At 45.2% G+C, this 9,000-nt stretch overlaps 1 non-coding gene across 1 annotated transcript; it reads right to left on the bottom strand.

Annotated features, from left to right (window-relative positions):
• Window positions 1–203: 203 nt before the first annotated feature.
• Window positions 204–275, bottom strand: TRNAA-UGC. Its single transcript has one exon. It is a non-coding gene; the product is annotated as a tRNA-Ala (tRNA).
• Between the last annotated feature and the right edge of the window lie 8,725 nt (window positions 276–9,000).

Here is a 9,000-nt window from a genome sequence, read left to right as displayed (position 1 = left end):
AAAGGTGTTCTAAAGCAGTTAGCAGTTACACGATTTTGACAGTTGGAGAAAGTTTGGTAGTATACAAGTGTGCCATGTTAAATACATCTGACCTTCAAAGCCACCGACCCATTTTCAAGCATTTGAAGACGTCAGGACGCTCTGCCCAAGCCTAAAGAAAAAGGAGTAGCAAATCAACGTTCTTATTCTTCAGCATACTAAAGTGGAGACGCCGGGGATCGAACCCGGGACCTCGTGCGTGCAAAGCACGCGCTCTACCACTGAGCTACATCCCCCAAATCCTGGGATTTCTTTTTCCCTTTGTTAACTCATATTGCTCTTAACAACATAGAGTAGCGCTACACAATTCCGTCGGCTTTTTCAATTTATATTCATAGAAAATCAAGTCTGTTCAACAAATTATTATTAATACTATACATAACTTCCCTGTGTCTTCCCTAAATTTCATTTACCACAAAGAGTTTATAAGTGTCGATTTATGTTAAGTTTGTTCCCTTTTTCTAGTAGCTTCTGGAGGGCAGAGGCTCATTGCGCTCACTGGAGGGGACCGTTGAGTATTTCCCGGAACCGTTTATTAGCTCAGCCTTGGACATCAGTCCTTTTACTCTTCAGCAACAAAAACATGGCCCTTTCTCCCAGCTCTCGGGCAGCTGCTTTTAACCCGCAGATCGCAGTTTCAGCGGACTAACACTCTTCGCAGACCATGCCTCGCCTCTGCCTTCTTAGGATTCAGCTTGGGGTGGTCCGTTGACTTCTCCGGTGAGCTTAGCGTTTGCGGCCGCATCACATCGCCAACCTGTGCCTCGCCCTGCCTCTCATCCCCGTTTTCTTTCTTGCCCGCGTAAGTGTGGCGGACAGGGATCCTATTCCCTGCCTTCCATCCCGCCCCTTCCTCCTCGTCGCGGACTCCTTGTCCTCGCAAGTTCACCTCCCCATGGAGGTCCTCCTCTCTCTGTCATTGGAACAAGCCTTACTCGGTCGTCAGTGTGGATGTCCCCGGGTCCCCTGGAGCACTCGAAATCTCCCCAAAAATACCAGAGAGCAGCGGTGGGTGCCCTGCCCCTTCCTGTTGTACCCCTCTGGCCGCTAGAAAACCAATGTGAACAAAAAGGCAAAAGCTAATTTGAAACCCTTTGAATCAAGTAAAAGAGGCCCGCAAATAAAGAAATATAAATCTCTAGAAATAAGCAAAGAGAGCCTAACTGGAGGATAAAATCTTTGGCTCTTTGCTTATTTCTCCCGCCGCGCTTCTCTGCATCCCAGACTAACTCTCTTCCACCCACCACCTGCCGCTCCTCGCGGCCGCAAGTGGTTCCTTAACAGACCGCAGCGGGTGGCGGAGAGATCTGGGTGACCTGACTGGGGCGTCCATCCCCCGGCCCGGGCTGCGGGACACGCTGGTAACCAACAGGCCCATGCAGGTTTAGCCCTGCGTGTTTAGTGAAAGTTGCCTAGCACCTCGAGTGGTCCGTGATTCTCCCGCTGCCTGCAAAAGGCTGGTCTCTCCTCGGGGGGATGGGGAGTAGCGACAGCAGCCGTCGCGGCACCGCAGGCCAACATGCAAATGCGTTAACTCTGTCCGCCCCAGCTCGGTGTCGGGGTGTGCTTCTGATGGCTAGGAGCCCTACGCAAAATCCGTGGCAGCGGCCAGACCGCAGCTGCCTCTTCCTCGTCGTCCCAATTCCACCCTTCCCGCTTCCTGACGGCGAGGAAAATGTATCTCAGAAACCCCAAGAGTGGAGGAACGCCCCAGGGTTGGGAGACCTTTCGCTCCGCGGCTGTGCGGTCGCTCTTCTCTAGCGGTAGGAAGAGGATCTGCGGCCGCAGTTTGCCTTGGGGGCCATAGTTATCTCTTCCAATGGAGCCACCGCTTCCTTCCTTGCTTCTCTCCCGCCTCGGTCCTGGATCACCAGCCTGGTCCTTGGAACATCTTGCCAGCGGGGGCAGTCGGCGCCGGGACTCTAAGGGGGCACGTGCTCGAGGTCACTCGGCTCTGATATGGGGTAGTGGTTGGGCCTGGGAGGCGTTGCGAACGTTGTTTGGGATAAGCTTAGTTGAAATTTTGGCATCCGAGCGCAAGACCCCTCCTCCCCGCCAAAGGGGCAGGAATCTTCTGGAACCCAGAGGCAGAGGCCTCCCCTCCCGCATGCGTTTACACTGGCGCTGAATGTTCTCCCGGCTTCTTTCTCTTTGTGGCTGGGGCTCCTTTGATGCTGGGTCAACTGTCAGACACGTGTGTCCCTTCCTCTTATCCTGCTAGCAAGTCTGACTGATTTATCCTTTTGGTCACAGGCTTGTCTCAAAGATGAAACCTGCACTATTGGGAACACCTGGCGCGGACAATGAAAATGCGAATGGTTCCCGGACTCTCTTGCTCCTCTCCTACTCAGATCGCCCTATCAATTTCCGAGCTAAAATGGCTCGACATGTGTGAATGGGGGATTCAAGAGGTTTTGTTTTGCTTTGTTTTACCCCCAGAGGAAATCAGCTTAGATATAACACGATGCTAACAACCCCGTTGGCTTGTACCGGCCTCATCCAAGATCTTGGGAAGGCTCCCAGGCAATGTGTTCATGTGTTCAGCTGTATACATCTGCAAAATTTGTGACAGCAAAATTTTAACCATAATCAAGGTTCGATTCCAGAAGCTTATATACACGGGCTGCCACATCCAATAAAGGCGGCAGGAGTGCAAATGACCTACTCCCCACCCGGACACCAGGGAGTGAGGGGAGAATCACAAGTGGAAACTTTGTTGGCCCTGTAATTGGAGGGAAGCACACTTTAAATCCTTCAACGAAGATCCACTGGAGGGCAAGCCAGGTGCTAGCAGTCAGTAATACAGCCTTAATACTGCCTTAAAACCATACATTAAAGTTGCCAGAGCTAAAGAAGGTAGTAGTTGGATCTTGGGAGGTGTTCTTCAAAGCAGGCCTCAGTGGCCTGGATACAGGAGCTACAGAGTAGCTCTTGATTCTTCCTTATTGATTTGCTAACTGAGGGCATGATTAAGAGAAGCAGACCTTAGTGTTCCTAGAATGCTCCTAGACTGATGTTCTTGGGCTAGGGTGAGACAGATCAGAACAAACCTCAAGAACATTTTCAGTAATGAAGCGTGGAAGACAGAGAACCAAAGAACATCAAACTCCCTTCTTAGCACCAAAAGTGGAAATTGACTGGTGCACTGAGGCCTTATTCTCCTAGCCCTTTCTGAGAAGGCCATCTTTGGTTTCCAGTAAGAGAAGACCAAAGGGCACCACCAGGAGGGAAGCCTGCAGCTTTGTTGGACACAAGACCCTGACATTGAAAAAATGGATGTGCTGTTACCTCTTTCTCCAATCTATGTGTGGTAATATCTGGCCATTTTTAGTGGTGGAGTAGTTTTTCTGATGAATTCTGATAAGGAACAAGACTAGTACATGATAACAATTACGTGACCGTCGTTGACCCCCAAATGGTCAATTCTTAGTTTCCAAATTCTTAGTGGATCAGCATCCCTCCTACCCCCAAGACTGAGCACTGCCGGGTCTAAATGCCCATCAACATGTGTACTGCCTTGACTCACCTGGGAGTTGCTTACCTTTAGGCCTTTGAATTCCATTCAAGGTGGGGATCTGGGATTGCAATGGTCCCCCACATATAAGGAATTCCTTGCAAGTTGGGCCGGGGCATCATAAACTTAATGATTTAGACCATGCCCTTTGTGCCATGGCTACTAGCAATTGGATGGTTGAGTGAAGTCTTGCACTGGACAGTTCAGCTTAGAGCCTGGAAGGAGCGAGAGAACCATGGCAGAAAGTGTGTTAAGAGCAAGGAGAAAAAAATATATAGAGTCTGTGTGGTTAGTGGCACTTCATATGTATTTATGAAACTAAACTGACTTTAGTCTAATAAATGTTTTCCCAGAATTAAGCAAGCCTAAATCCCCTCAGCTAATTTTGTTGTTGTTGTTTTGTGTTTTGTTGTTTTTGAGACAGAGTCTCGCTCTGTCACCCAGGCTGGAGTGCAGTGGTGCAATCTCAGCTCACTGCAACCTCCATCTTACAGGTTCAAGCGATTCTCCTGCCTCAGCCTCCCGAGTACCTGGGACTGCAAGCACCCACCACCACACCCGGGTAATTTTTGTATTTTTAGTAGAGACGGAGTTTCATCGTGTTGGCCAGGCTGATCTCAAACTCCTGACCTCAAATGATGCACCCACCTGGGCCTCCCAAAGTGCTGGGATTATAGGCATGAGCTACCACACCCAGCCCCGTCAGTTAATATTTCGAGAGAGACTTTGGTAAAGATTAGAGAACAAATCTTCCTTCCTGCCTCCCTTCCTCCTTTCATCCCTTTCTCTCTTCCTTCAACGTGACTTGGTATAGAGCATATGGTTCGCAAGCATAAGGTCTTAAGTCCAATCCCTGGTATGTTTGCATTGCAGGGCAAATACCTGTAGATCTGCTTTATGTCACTTTTTGCTTTTTGAAAAAACCAGTTTTGTTTATTTTAGGAAATGAACGCATTTGGGAGGTTTTGGGCGGTTGGGTTGTTTAATTATTTGATTGTTTTTTCCCCAGCTGGAAACAGGACAGCTCAATTTCTTAAAGATTAAAGGGAAGATCAGGGTGTAAACAACCAGAGTCTTCAGTAGCACTCTGTTGTCTCCAGGAACTCGTTGTCTCCCTCCAGGTTCCTGCAGCCCCTCTGGCAACCAAACTGAATGGATTGGAGGTTTTTGGGTAGAGGGGGTTAAGCCCCTGTCCTGCTGCACCTGCACTGGGCTGACCCAGAGAACTACATGTTCAGGAAGAATGAGTTCCTGTCATCTTGCACTTATCTCTCCACCTGGCCGAGTCTGGTGGGTTCCATTCCTAGTTAATCTTGCTTGTGAAAAGCATCGCAGTTTTGAATTGTGGGTCTGTCTTCACACTAATCCCTAGCTCTCAAACTGCCTCTGTGTGGAATTTTTTTCAACTTCTGTTCTTCCTTTTTGAAAATATCTGCACCCTTCCTTGTTCTCCCCCTAATTCACTACTGCAAGGAAAGTTTTAAAGAGACTAGTTGTGGCAAATGGGACCACATAAAAGGCACTCCAAAGGGCAATGTCCCACAAAAATTCTCTCACTAGCAGGAATTTGAGATATCAAGGGAAATTCAACCAACACAAGTACATTTTTAGGTTTTCAGCTTCACATATTAAAATCTGCCATTTTGGGCCAGGCGTGGTGGCTCATGCCTGTTATCCCAGCACTTTGGGAGGCCAAGGCGGGCAGATCACGAGGTCAGGAGTTTAAGACCAGCCTGACTAAGATGGTGATAGCCTGTCTCTACTAAAAATACAAAAATTAGCCGGGCATGGTGGCACACGCCTGTAATCCCAGCTACTAGGGAAGCTGAGGCAGGGCAATTGCTTGAACCCAGGAGGTGGAGGTTGCAGTGAGTCAAGATCACGCCACTGCACTCCAGCCTGGGCAACAGAGCAAGACTCTGTCTCAAAAAAAAAAAAAAAAAATCTGCCATTTTAGACAACTGTGATGCATTCTAGGTCTGAAAGGTCTTAGCTTTCCTTTTTTTGGTTTTTGTTGTTGTTGTTGTTGTTGTTTGACTTTGGTTTTTTAGACTTTATTTCTTTGGAACAGTTTTAGGTTCACAACCAAATTGAGAGGAAGCCACAGAGAAATCTCATATAATCCCTGTCCACACACATTCATAGCTCCCCTCTCATCAACATCCCCAATACAGTGATGCATTTGTTAAAATTGATTACCTAAATTGACACATCAGTATTACTCAAAGTCCATAGTTTACAATAGGGTTTACTCTTGGTGTTGTACATTTTATGGGTTTGGATAAATATACAATGACATACATCCACCATTATAGTATACAGAGTATTTTTGCTGAGCTAAAAATCCTTTGTGCTCCACCAATTAATCAGTTCCTCCCGCTCCCTCTAACCCTTGGCAACTTCTGATCTTTTACTATCTCTATAGCTTTGCCTTTTCCAGAATACCATATAGTTGGAATCATACAGTATGTAACTTTTTCAGATTGGCTTCTTTCACCTAATAATATGGTATATGTTTCCTCCATGTCTTTTCATGGCTTGATAACTCATTTCTTTTTTTTAGCACTGAATGATATTCCATGGTCTGGATGTGCCACAGTTTGTTTATTCACCTACAGAAGGAAATCTTGGTTGTTTCCAAGTTTGGGCAATTATGAATGAAGCTGCTATGTGTAAGTTTTTATGTGTACATATGTTTTCAGCTTCTCTGGTTAGATACTAAGGAGTATAATTGCTGACTTGTATGGTAAATGTATATTTAATTTTGTAAGAAACTGTTAAAGTCTTCCAAAGACGTCATACCATTTTGTATTTCCATCAACAATGAATTTGAGTTCCTATTTTTTGACATCCTCAACAGTATTTGGTATTGTTAGGGTTATGGATTTTGGTCATTCTAATAGGTGTTTGTGTTGTCTCTTGTTTTAATTTGCACTTATCTGATGGGATATGATGTGGAGGGAGCATCTTTTCACAGGCTTAGTTGCTACTTGTTTGGGGTTTGTTTCTTTTCAGTCTTTCTTCTCTTTGCTTTTCGGTTTTGGAAATTTCTACTGATATATCCTTAAGTTCAAAGCTTCTTTCTTCAGCCATATGAAGTGTACTAATAAGCCCATCAACATCATTTGTCATTTCTGTTACAGCATTTTATTTTTATCTCTAGCATTTCTTTTTGGTTGTTTCTTAGAATTTCCATCTCTTTGTTTACATTGCCCATCTGTTCTTGCATGTTGTCTAATTTATCCATTAGAGTCCTTAGCATATTAATCGTAGTTGTTTTGAATTCCCCATTTGGTAATCCCAAGATCCCTGCCCATGTCTGTTTCTGAGGCTTGCTTTCTATCTTCAAGCTGTTGTTTTTTTGTTTTTTGTTTTTTGCCTTTTAGTTTGCCTTGTAACTTTTTTCTTGATAGCTCAACATGATACACTGGGTTAAAGGAACTGCTACAAATAGATCTTTAGTAATGTGAGGGCAAGATGCAGGGGGACAGGAAGATTTCTGCAGTCCTCCAATTAGGCCTGTCTTTTAGTAAGCCTGTGTGTCTGCACTGTGAATCATACAAGTGTTGCTTAGTTGTTTTTCTCTTCCCTTAAGGGGACAGGATGGCTAGAGTGGACTGGAGTTAAATATTTCCCTTCCATGACATGGAATGTTAGAGCTGTCTGGGTTGGGTATTTTCCTCCCCTCAGAGCTGATAAAACCTCAGCAGGTTAGGCTCTGATTAACCAGTTTCTCCTGAGGGCAGAACTTATTAAGACAAACACGTGCTATTCAAAATAGTCCCTTTTCCTCTCCCCATGTGGAAGCACAAGGGGATTTTTCTCTAATATTTACCGTGAGAATCTGGTCAAGTTCCTGTAAGTAAAACACACAAAAGCATGGGGGCCTTGCTTTGACTGGGTCCCCCTGGAGTTTTTAACTCTCAGACTTGTGTACACTTAGCCTCCAGCAATTCATTGATTAGAATTCAGGTTTTCTTACCCAGGCAATGGTTCCCACAGATGTTTCTGCTCCAGTGTGCTGTGATTTTTGGTGTCTGTCTGTCTCTCCAATTTGGGGGGGACACCAGTTTCCTCTGTGACCTATCTTCTTTTATGAATCTGAAAAGAGTTATTGATTTTTCACTTCCTTCAGCTTTTCAATTGTTGTTAGAGCAAAGTGGCAACATCCAAGCTACTTACATGCAGAACCCCAAACTGGAAATCCAAACTGTTTTTACTCAGTTTTATTTTCCTCTCTTCTCTTTTTTTTTTTTTAAATCCCAATGAATTGTACCTCTATTATATGTACTGTTGTTTCAAAGAAAAAAAAAACATGGATGGGCGCGGTGGCTCACACCTGTAGTCCTGACACTTTGGGAGACGGAGATGGGCGGATTGCCTGAACTCAGGAGTTTGAGACTAGCCTGGCCAACATGGTGAAACCTCGTCTCCTTACCCGATGTGGTGGCACGTGCCTATAATCCCAGCTACTCGGGAGGCTGAGGCAGGAGAATCACTTGAACCCGGAAGGCAGAGGTTGCAGTGAACTGAGACCCTGCCACTGCACTCCAGCCTGAGTGACAGAACAGACCTCCATCTCAAAACAAACAAACAAACAAAAAACATGAAACAAAATGTATTTTGAAGTACAAAGGGCTAAAGGGCTATGGGGCAATATTGATATTTGTATACATTCAGAAATGTGGCGAAAAGGAGAAATCTGACAGCCCCTGAAAATTTCAGCATAACACAAATTGACTTGTTTTCAAATAGATTTGGTGATTTTTTTTTTTAATGCAGGTTTTAATTTCAGCCTTCTATTATCACATACATCTTTTTAAGATTCCCAGTTCTAGGCCGGGCTTGGTGGCTCATGCCTGTAATCCCAGCACTTTGGGAGGCCGAGGCGGGGGATCACTTGAGGTCAGGAGTTCGAGACAAGCCTGACCAACATGGTGAAACCCCCTCTCTACTAAAAATACAAAAATTAGCCAGGCGCGGTGGGCACCTGTAATCCCGGCTACTCGGGAGACTGAGACAGGAGAATTGCTTGAACCCGGGAGGTGGAGGGTTCAGTGAGCCAAGATCGTGCCACTGCACTCCAGCCTAGGTGACAGAGCAAGACTCCATCTCGAGGGAAAAACAAAAAGAAAGATTTACAGTTCTAGTCATAACAAGCTTTCTGTAACACTCATTGGATTAGGCAAAGATTGTGTCAGTCATTTTGCAAATGTGTTAGTCTTCAAAAATAGGCTATAAAGTACAAAACTTTGAAAACAAAATCTAGATTATGTACATGTGGCTCAGCTGTGAACAGAAAAAAAGGTCAATAGTGTACAGTTTCCTGATACAAAGCACTTCATTGCAATGCCAGCAGGCTGATCTCAAATGAGGTCTCCCTTGTAACACAAGAGCTAAGATATATTAGTCTGTTCTCATACTGGAACAAAGAACTACCTGAGACT

The sequence above is a fragment of the Piliocolobus tephrosceles genome, chromosome 5 (assembly GCF_002776525.5).
Source record: "Piliocolobus tephrosceles isolate RC106 chromosome 5, ASM277652v3, whole genome shotgun sequence".
NCBI classification, from domain to species: domain Eukaryota; kingdom Metazoa; phylum Chordata; class Mammalia; order Primates; family Cercopithecidae; genus Piliocolobus; species Piliocolobus tephrosceles.
The sequence above is the reverse complement of the archived record's forward strand: the minus strand, read 5'-3'. Positions and strand labels throughout refer to the sequence as shown.